Source organism: Aotus nancymaae, unplaced genomic scaffold (genome assembly GCF_030222135.1).
Source record: "Aotus nancymaae isolate 86718 unplaced genomic scaffold, 86718_ANA_hifiasm-v0.15.2.pri h1tg000029l, whole genome shotgun sequence".
NCBI classification, from domain to species: domain Eukaryota; kingdom Metazoa; phylum Chordata; class Mammalia; order Primates; family Aotidae; genus Aotus; species Aotus nancymaae.
Genome location: NW_026988442.1, coordinates 66,234,338 through 66,245,954, shown reverse-complemented (window position 1 = coordinate 66,245,954; position 11,617 = coordinate 66,234,338). Strand labels below are relative to the sequence as shown.

General features: G+C 35.6%; 1 pseudogene; it reads right to left on the bottom strand.

Moving 5' to 3' along the window:
• Positions 1-783: 783 nt before the first annotated feature.
• On the bottom strand, positions 784-1,644 carry LOC105732770 (methionine aminopeptidase 2-like; annotated as a pseudogene).
• Between the last annotated feature and the right edge of the window lie 9,973 nt (positions 1,645-11,617).

The window sequence follows — 11,617 nt, the reverse complement described above, 5'->3', positions numbered from 1 at the left end:
ATTAGATTGTTTCCCTTTGATCAATTCCTTCTTTTTTTTTTTTTTTTTTTTTTTTTTTTTTTTGAGATGGAGTTTTTGCTCTTGTTACCCAGGCTGGAGTGCAATGGCGCAATCTCGGCTCACCGCAACCTCCGCCTCCTGAGTTCAGGCAATTCTCCTGCCTCAGCCTCCCGAGTAGCTGGGATTACAGGCACGCGCCACCGTGCCCAGCTAATTTTTTGTATTTTTAGTAGAGGCGGGGTTTCACCATGTTGACCAGGATGGTCTCGATCTCTTGAACTCGTGATCCACCCGCCTCGGCCTCCCAAAGTGCTGGGATTACAGGCATGAGCCACCGCGCCCGGCCAATTCCTTCTTTTTAATTTACTTTTATTATTATTATTATTTTGGGGATGGAATCTCGTGGTGTCACGCAGGCTGGAGTGCAGTGAAAAATCTCAGCTCACTGCAACTTCCATTTCCTGTGGTCAAGTGATTCTCTTGTGTCAGCCTCCCGAGTAGCTAGGACTACACAGGCACATGCCACTGCACCTGGCTAATTTTTGTATTTTTAATAGAGACAGCATTCCGCCATGTTGGTCAGGCTGGTCTTGAACTCCTGACCTCAGGTGATTCACATGCCTTGGTCTTCCAAAGTACTGGGATTACAGGCATGAGCCACCATGTTTGGCCAAATTCTTTTTTAAACACAGATAAAAATATTATATAGGTCCACTATTAAAATAGTATGTATTCCAACAAAGTTTAGAAAATAAAGGTGCTAAATGTGGTTTTGGACTAAATTTAATAGTCATTTCCTCTGCTGACAACTTCTTTACTTGTTGGATTCAACAGTATAGTATGTTCAAATTGCATTGTATACAATCCTTTACTGTCACAAAATGGTGGGTATTGATCTACAATTCCCAAGTCACACAGATTCTTCAGAGCTATCAAGTATTTCCTTTCTCCTAAGCAATCCAGCCATTGTGGCAGAAGGTGAGGGTGCCAAAATTTTCATTGATGATATGTAACAATTGTTTTGTTCTTGGAAGACTTAATGGTACATATCTAACATCAAAATTTTTTATGTAATGTGAACATCCCATATTACCATGAAATCTTTTCTGTACTATCAAAGTTTTCAATTGCATTCATTTCTCTTTCCTCCATTCTTGTTACCTTTCCTCCTTTCACGATGGGCACTGTTTTCCCAGCATGTATTCTATATTTCCCAATTGAATGTTCATTTAGATATGGATTGGTTTCACTTGTTATGTCTTCCCCTCTATTTCAACTTCAAAGGACTCACCAACATCACACAGATGAACATCAGTTCTAGTGCACTTCATTCCAGTACTAGCAGCATCTTTTACAGCTTTTAATAATGTTTCATAATTGGGATTAAAAGTGAGAGTTAGAGCACAGTCAACAGTCAATACTCCTATCACTTACACCAATTCCAAAATCTATTTTACAGATGTCATGGTATTGCAATACTGTTGTGTCAACAGCAACGGGAGTATAATGGGCAGCACAATTATTGAGAGAACATCTAGCAGGAAATGCTAGGCCTGAATTTAATCCATTCTCTTTTATTAGACTGCATGAACAGTTTTCCAGTTTTTCAAAGATTTCTATCACCCCAGCCTCGACCCAGCTCATTACATATTTTCTAACTTGTTGATGTGCTTCTGCAGCTTCTCAAAACCCATTCCAAATCTCCTCACTGGCCTGATCTAATGCTTTCTTTTCTTCACTTGTAGTTTTCCATCCAACTTGTGTGGGTGGATATTCACATTCACATTCCCTAACAGGAAATACACCGTTAGGATACATATAGTCACATATTGGAACTGAGGGAAGGTCTGTTGAAACTTTTGTTTCTTGCTTCTTTTTTTTTTCCTTCTTTCTAGTTATTCTATCTCCATTGCCATCTTCATATAGCTGATTTCTCATCAAAAGCTGAAAAAAAAATACTGTCTTTCCATGACTTTTTACCCAGCAAGAATATCTTTTGAAAATGAAGTATAAATATGGGATTTCTAAGACAAACAAAATCCGATAATTCATTTTAAGAAGATCTACATGGCAAGAAACATTAAAAGAAATTCACTGGGCAGAAGGAATGTGATATCAGATTGAAATGTGAATATTCTAAGGAAATAAAGAGCACTCGGACTAAATGAAAATAAAATAATTTAAAAATTTACTCTCAAAGATAACTTAATGCCTAAAGAAAAAATACTGGCAACATATTATGTTTACGAGGTGTTTAAAAGAAAACGTATGACCTTAGTATCATGAAGAATGGGAGGGAAGAATTAGACATACACAGTTATGAGGCTCTTAAACTCTTGCCAAATAGTATATAATTTATTTAAAATAAGATTCTGATTAATTGAAAGTATATATCAAAAACATAGCTCATTGGACTATAAAAAGCATAAATAATTTGATAATGAAGATAAAATGGATTATTATAAAATTTATTAACATAAGGAAAATCAGAACAAGAGGGGAAAAAATAGCAAAAACAGAACAAATAAAACATCATGTGGCAAGATGGTAGATTTTAATCTCTTAGGCTTTTGTATTGTTGTTTTATCTAGAATCACTCTGAAAAATCCTTTAATTCATATACATAAATAGAATAATTTGCAAGCAATCTTACTGGGAAGCAATGGGCATTTATAGAATAGGTGTGCTGTGTTTTCTCTGCAGGAAACTAATGGTTTCTTTCTATTAAACAAAAGCTTGTGGTTTTATCTCTACAAAAACAAACACGTGAATACAATCATTCATTTTTCAAATATTCATTGAGCATCTTTTTTTTTTTTTCTTTTTGACGGAGTCTCACTCTGTTGCCCAGGCTGGAGTTCTGTGGCATGATCCCAGCTCACTGCAACCTCTGCCTCCCAGGTTCAAGTGGTTCTCCTGCCTCAGCCTCCTAAGTAGCAGGATTACAGATGCCCACCACCATGCCTGGCTAATTTTTTTTTTTTTAAGTAGTGACAGGGTTTCATCAGGTTGGCCAGACTGGTCTCAAACTTCTGACTTCAGGTGATCCACCTGCCTCGGTCACCCAAAGTGCTTGATTACAAGCATGAGCCACGGCACCCAGCTGAGCATCTTCTTTATGCTAAGGACTGTGTTAAGAACTGTGAGTACAATGCTGAACAGAACAGGTACAGATCTAGTAGTGTTATTCCAGTACTGACAAACTTACAAGTTTTTGACAGGTTAGTAGTTGTGCCCAAACTATCTTCAAAGATCCATCATTTTAAACAGTTACTTTGTGATAAACAAATACATTTCTCTTGGAATATTTTATTTTTATGTTTGTTGCTCTTCTAAGAATACAATCTTTGAAATATATCTGTAATGAAAAAATATAATGGACAATAATGATTTGGCTACTCAATATTCATTGTTTCCTTACACCTTCCTAAGAGAACCTGGGCTGTTCTTGAAGAACCCATTCCTCCTTCATACTACCCCTGTGACTCAGGGAAACCTGAGTCTGTTTCTAGCTCAGACGCCACCCTTGATCAATCTAAATTATTAATAATCTAATCCCCATTCCACGCTCAGTCAAGCAAGTGATCAATTCAGGAACCCAAATTTAATCCAATCAGCACAAAGTTTTCCAGCCTTTGATTATTTTTATTCTTTGAGTTTACCTAAGACATGATATAGCCTAAACACACTGGAAGAGAAATGTTTTATTCCTCAAATAAAAGAGTTACTCTTCCCCTCTCCTACCACATGAAGACTAGAAAACGGGCTGTCCTGGAGGTCACTGACAATCATGTTTTGGCCACAAGAGAGGCCAACTTGAGAACAAAGTTATTCTCGTATGAGAGTTGACCTGGAAGAAGCCCAGAGGAACTGAGTTGGAGTCCTCATTTTAATTTGCCTTGACCTTGTTCTATCTCAAGACTTCCAGTTGTGTGAGTCACTTAACTCAATAAATATTTATTGGGTACCTACTTCGTATCAGGTATTCTGCTAGGAATACAGAATGAACAATAGAGCTGTGTTCACAGAGCTTATGCTCATTGTGAGCACAGAAAATCAGTAAGAAAATAAACAGAATAGCTCAGATGTTGTGAAATGCTATTATTTGTTATTTTTGATTGATACTCTATAACTTTTAGTGACTCTAACTAAACATATGGGGTCATTTCCTTTTGCTTCTTTTCTCAGAAATCCTGCCCCCAAATTGCTGTCCACTTCACTTTAGCAGCCCTGAACTCTGACCCAGCCCCACTCACTTCACTCAGCTCCTCCCTCTTCTAAGGTTGCTCTTCTAAGGTTGTAAAATGTTGCAGTGATCCTGATATTCAACATATATTTCTTTTCTCTTTATGGTCACGTTTTGTTTGCTGTCCTGTATCTAAAAACACCGCCTTGTGTACTTTTGGTCGGAGGAAAATTCCAGCACAAATCTCATGACCAGAAGTGTAAAGAGACTGAGTTTTCACAGTGAATAAAAGTATATAAAGATGAATAATTCACATATAAGAAATCATCTGTATATAGATATGGAAAAATGAAATATATATATAAGTTGACATATAGAGTGATCAGATCAGGGTAATTAGCATATCAATCATCTGAAACATTTATTGTTTCTTTGTGTTGGGAACATTGAATATCCTCCTTCTAGCTATTTGAGACTATACAATATATTATTAACTATAGTCATTCTACAGAGTTATAGAACACTAGAATTTATTCCTCCTATCTGTAATTTTATATCCTTTAACAAATCTCTTTGTATTCCTCCTTTCCCTCACCCTTGATATGAGATCAACATATTTTTGCTTCCTCATATGAGTGGGAACATGCAGTGTTAAACTTTTTTTTCCTGGTTCATTTCACTTAACATAGTGTCCTCCAGTCCCATCCATGTTGCTGCAAATGATAGAATTTCCTTTTTCTTTTTTTTCTTTTTTTTTTTTTTAGAGAAAAGGTCTCACTCTGTTCCTCAGGCTGGAGTGCAATGGTGCAATCATAACTCATGAAAGCATCAAACTCCGAGGCTCAAGTGATCCACTCACTTCAGGCTACCATGTAGCTGGAACCACCAATGTGCATCACTGAGCCTGGCTAATTTTTTAAATTTCTTATAGAGATGGGGTCTTGCTTTGTTGCCCAGGCTGTTCTCCAATTCCTGGCCTCAAGTGTTTTTTCTGCCTTGGCCTTCCAAAGTTCTGGGCTTACAGGTGTGAACCACCACACTCTGATCTGACCTCATTTTTTAACAGCTGCATAGCATTTTACTGTCTATGTATACCACATTTTCTTTATCCATTCATCTGTTATTGGACACCTAGTTTGATTCCGTATCTTGGCTGTTGTGAATAGTGTTGCAATACACATGGGAGTGCATATGTCTCCCTGATATGATTTCCTTTCCTTTGGATAAATTCCTAGTGGTGGGATTGCTGGATCGTGTGGTAGTTCTGTTCATATTTTTTGAGGAACCTCCACACTATTCATAGTGGCTGTATCAGTTTAGATTCCCACCAACAGTGTGTAAGAGTTCCCCTTTTTTTCTATATCCTCACTAGCATTTGCTAGTTTTTGTCTTTTTGATAATAGCTACCCTAACTAGTGAGTTAAGTGTGATTTGAAAAGGAGGACAGATTATTTCTAAGAATTAGACTGAACACACATACGTCTAGAGGAGAAGGCAAAAGTTACATCATGAAGGGAGGGATAGCTAAATTAACACGCTCTTCCATATATTCCCTTTCCTAACTTTTCCCTTAGTATGTTCTCAGTGTCTATTGATTATTTTCCCTTGCATATCCCCACTATAATATAAGGTTGCTGAGAATGAAGCCATAACTGACTTGCTCACTCTTACATTTCCAGTTTCCGGATCATAGTAGGCACTCAAAAAAAAAAAAAAAAAAAAATGCGTTGAATTGGCTATGTCTGTGTATGGTTGTGTATAGTGTGAATGTGTTTATAAGTATATATATGGGGTTGTTTCATGTGTTAAACAACTTTAAAACATCATTGAGGATATGAAAGTAAAACTTAGAAACTGTTATTAGGTGGGTTATTTTTGAAAGCATATTTATTCTTTTAGTAAAATAATGTATTACTAAGTATATTTATTTATTTCATTAAAAGTTTCAAATTTTAACCTTCACCTTAAAACTACCTTAGGGCGAAATTCAAAGGAATTATAATTTAGTCAAATAAAAACAAGCATAAATGTCCAACATATGTTATATCAGTAGAAGACCTATTTTAGAAAATAGTTAGTGCAAGTCCCTCGGTAAGTTAGCATACTGGAGAGCATCAGAAATCAACTTGTGAAGAAATCATAGTTTGCGAAAACAAATGGCTATGACATTGTGAGGGAGAGGCTCCCATTGGAAAGCAATTGTCATGATTTTGGTCTGCTATTGAAAAATTATTGTTACTTCTCTAGTCAAAATGGGTGGTTTTGCCATGTGTTTTCAAACACAATTTGAATGTGTGAGGGATGTTTCAAAACAGCCACCTGGAACAAACATGGTTAAATGACCAATCTGGAAACACAGAAGCTTCAGTGGAAAAAATAATAAATGTTTTCATTCTCCCCAAGTTTGCATTTAGACATATTTGTCAGAGGTTGTACTCACCAAAATAAATCACCGAATTTTTGAGATATCCCCCTTCACTTGAATTTAAATATGTTGTGCATGTAGTTAAATTTTTACTTAGCTTCCCCAAAGTAACACTTCTAGGTTCACTGTTTTATTTTTTATGTAAAAGTATTTAGGATATTGAAACTAAATCACCTCTCAATCAACTGAATGTGAAATATTCTTCTTGTGAATTATACACAGCACATTTAATTTGCATAAAACTTTATCTTCCATAAATATTTATAGTGCTTTTTATAGGTTGTAAGCACTTAATACAGACTTATTGAGAAATGCCTCTCTTATCTCTTTTGTTAAACATTCTTTTATATTTTGACACAAGAAAAGCCTTGCTAAGCATTTATCCTAAGAATTTGAGGTGAATGTGTCAAAATCACATGGACAAAATAATTTTGCAGAAAAAGTTAAAAAGGTGAGTTTCCTTCCTTGTTTCTGCAAAGATATTTTCACACTGTGAGAGGACAAAAAGCAGGTTTCAGGACAAAATAATTTAGGAAACCATATTAGAGTTAGAGCTCAGTGAATGCAAGTGAAATATAATAATCTTAGCTAAACTAAGCAGATATTTTAAGGAGGATGTTGGTGAGGAATTACATATTGGCACATATGGTAATTTTATAATGCAAAGATAAGAAATACATCAAGTCCCTTTAGAAAGTCTAGAGCCCAATATATATTAATACGTAAAAATACCATCAGAACCTAGGGAATGTTTTGTTGCACTCTGACTTTCTCTCTCTCTCTTTCTCTCTTATCTTTTTATTTTTCTTTTTCTGCAAATTGGTTTTCTCTGCTTTTAATGTGTGTGTTAAAGCACACTACACTACCATCTCAAATTTTTATATCTCCTCTGTGCAAGAGATCCACCCCAACTGAAACTAGAATGTCTTAGTTTAATTTGCAAATTATGGCAAAAAGAATCTGACTGGCTGAGCTTGAGGTAATTTTCCACCTACGGTTTGACTCCTAATGTCATTATTAATTTTGAAGTACTCTACTATATTTATTTACTTGCCAATATAGTGACTCTATGGGACTCAGTTATAAATTTTATTTATAATTATAATATGGTTCACTACATTGCTTGCATCATCTACAGCATAACACAAATGTGTCTTTATCATACAAAGATGTTAACTTAAAATGCTTGAGAAACTGGTAATAAATGCATGTCAGCAAAGCATGAAACTTTGAGGAAGAAAGGTTTGAGTTATCCTACTAAGCAACCATCCCAAAGATAGAGTAAGGACAAAGGTGACGTTAAATTGGTACGTAGAAGGAGAAAGGATAAATATCAACTCTAGCATTGTGACTGAAAACAGTTAAGCTCACTTTCTTCTTTCTTCCTTCAATTAAATTTCCTCTACTTTTTGTGTGTTAGTGAACGATAAAATTTCAACTTTAATTTTTAGAATATATGACCAGATAAGATCGTGACTGAACTGGAAAAGAAATTGATATTGACCTGTATAAAATATGACAAATAAGGTGACTAAATATCATCCAGTTTTGGAAGAGATGAGAACATTTCCATTTCGACAGTGGATAGTTGTAGCACATTGAGCAGAAGCAAAAACAAGATCATTATTTTGTGGTATGATAATTAATTGTGCATAAAAGTGTGAAACTGACACTCTGAAGTATGTACCTTCTTATAGAAGGTATTGCTTGAAGAATGCGGAAGCAAAATCTCTTTCCATATTTCTGCTCTCATTTAGTGTGGCAGACACTTTAACTGGTTGTATAATTTTTCTTTCACTAAAAAAACCCATCGTGTCTAGAATCAAGGAGGCAGTCAAGCAGATGCTGACTCTGATGAAATAAACCTAAGGCAAATGAAATATAAAGAATAGTGGTTCCAAAGAATGGAAAAACCCCGGGTTCTTTGATGAAAAAGTAGAGCCACTAGACCAATCCTGGGAGAGTTTATTTCTAGACTTCTTAAGGGATATAATAAAGCACAAATTATTTCTGTTATTTTGGCTTGAGAATTTTGATTCTTGAGTCCAAACCTATTCTAAGTTATACAAATAATAATTTCCTACTCAAACTGGTTTCCACATTACACTTCTAATTGATTATTAACTTATCAGTGAAACGTTCCCTGACAACACAATGTATTTATGGACCCTTTCCTGACACTCGCCATAGAGGCTTTATTTGTAACCGCCAAAACTAGAAAAACATCTTTAAAAAATCAGATGTTTCAAACTACCCAAATTGTCCCTGCAAAAATCATTAACACTCCTTAATTGCAAAAATAAAAACAGTACTTTCACAATGTCGAATGTGAGCAGCCCCTTAATCAAGTGATCAAATCCTGGAACAAGTGGGTATCACATGCTTCCTGGGAAGGGCACACTATCACTCCTGTGGTGGTCCTGCCACAAATCATGATTTGAATGTAACAATGTGAAACATCAAAGGAATGCAAATTGAATTACAAAATAACCCTTCTGTTCTCAAAAAGATCAAGGTCAAGATAGAGACTGAGGGAAAAATATCTGAAGAGATATGGCAACAAAATGCAACAAGTGATCCAGAATAGACCTTGAGCTGTGGAAAAAAACAAATGCAGCACATTTTTAGGATTGTTGACACAATTTGAATACAGATTATGGATTAGATCATAGAACTGTATGTTCCTGTGTGAAGGAAATAATACATTCAAATATTAATGTAAACAGGCACCACAACTCCAAGTTATTGTCAAATGTTCTGGAACAACCTTTTTTGAAATTGCATGAAAATAAAAGTTAAAACACACACACGTACACACAGGCATGCCTTAACTCAAACACCACTTTTCTTGATCTCTGAGTTCTGATATAGATGTTTTGTATCCCATAGTGCTCTCTACATGCCATTACCTTAGCATCTTTCATGCTATATGATAATCATTGATTTGTCTCTTTTCCTAGGGGAATCAAAACTATTCAAGGGCAAAAATAGTGTCATATTCGATTTTGAATCTTAGGTTCTGGCACACAGCTTGTTACAGTTATGAACCTAATAAGTGCTTATTGAGTAAGCATAAATATATATATATATTTGTAGAAGTATACATTCCATGTGAAGGAACACCAATTATTATTAATAAAATAATTTGTAAATCTGCAATATTATGCATTTGTAAAATCATCTAACTATAAGGTGAGTCTTTGACTATTTTTAGAAGACCCAATGGTCTAACTAAAACACTTTTAATATTCAGATTTTTATAACTACAAATTTGTACACCAGTGATTCCTTAGATATATTTGAAAACAGAATAAATGTGATAAACAAAACAAAAAGGTGGTGTATAAATCCTAGGAAAGCCTACCACTCAAATGTCATTGCTTCAGTATCAGTCATTACTCAGTAGCAAGACGGAATAATTCCTTTACCTTTCTGCCTTTTTTAAAGTTTATATCTCGTTCCATCTCTATCTTGTTTTCTCTTGTCCAGCTTTAGGCATGTTACATGTAATTTCCTTATTCCATTAACTAATTTCTGCCAAGTTTGTCTTGTAGGAAAAGTATACTGTGCTCAAATCTTAGTGTGTTTTTTTAAATTGTTTAGGTTTTATATTTTAGGTCTCTTACTACAAGAAGTAGTATGTTAGAAGAAAATTATGATTCCCCATTTCTGATGTCATCTTCCATGCAGAAGAAGACTTTCTCTCTATCCTTTTACTCACTTTACCCCAGATGCAGGCACTTGAGTTGAAGATTAAAGTCAGCCTTCTCAATGGAGTTTCACCCCTATTGTTCTTGGAAATTTTCCTTCCTTCAAGGAGAAATGCAGTTTATCTGTACCTCCTAAGGCTGACTTTTCCCTACCAGCTTTATTCGGGCTGAGCCCAGGTGAGTAAGTCAACCTAAATTCAATGGTCAGTAGGTAGGTTCAAATGACTAACTCTATATAAGGGCCTCCCAGCTGCTCTCCTAGTAAATAAGGTGATAATTTGACTTCACCTTCCATTCATTTATCTATTATTTTTCAGAACTCTGTTGCATGAGAAGGGTGATATTTATTGGATACACCCTTGGACTCCAACACAATAGAATGTGACTGATACCATACATTTTTAGATCTAATAAAGTTTGGTGACAGAGCCATCCTGACTGATCTTTCTGTAACTTTTCTAAACAGTATATTCTGTGTTACTTGTTGAGAATGGACTCGTTTATAGGAAAGGAAGCTAAAGAGAAGGATGTCAGTGTCAAGCCACTTCCAAGTACTAGTGTGAAGCAAATCTACCCAGCTTCTGCATGAGACTAACTTTATCATGACATTGTCAGTTGTTATTCTTATTGGGATCTATAGCTGAGAAATTCTCATTTTTATCAAGATACAAATGAGATTAAAAATCCCTGAGGAGAGGCTGCACTTCCAGGCCTTCTTCAGGATTCCTACAATATAATATCCCACAGTTTTCCATAGTATATTCCCAGAAAGTTTAATATGAATCACATGAAAGCAGTTGGAATACTGAGAAATCCTGGGTTGTACAGTATAAATTAGGCTTATCTTCTACAAACTGTTATTATATAACTGTACGTATAAATCTCTGAGGGATGAAGATGGTATGCACTGTTCCTGTTCACTTTAGGAGTTTCCTCCTAAGAGATTTGTCTCACTTGTAATTATCAAGAATAAAGAGAGAGGCTGACTGCCTTGCTTTTTCCAGCAGGAACACATGGCATATATATAACTCACTGGAGTGACTTCAGAGCCAGGGTGTGGGCCTTGGCTTCGCCTAGTAGGAGTACTATTTTATCAGTTTTCCCAGGGATAGTCAGGCTCTAGAGGACTCATTAATGCTGAATAAGCTTACAGGAAACAGATTTACAAACCAGAATGCCAATTTACTCAGTTACACAGAACAACACGCTGCACCATGTAACAGAATACTTGTATCGGCTGGCAAATACACACTCCTTCCAGTGAAAAAAAGTCTTATTGGGAAATCAAAATAAGAT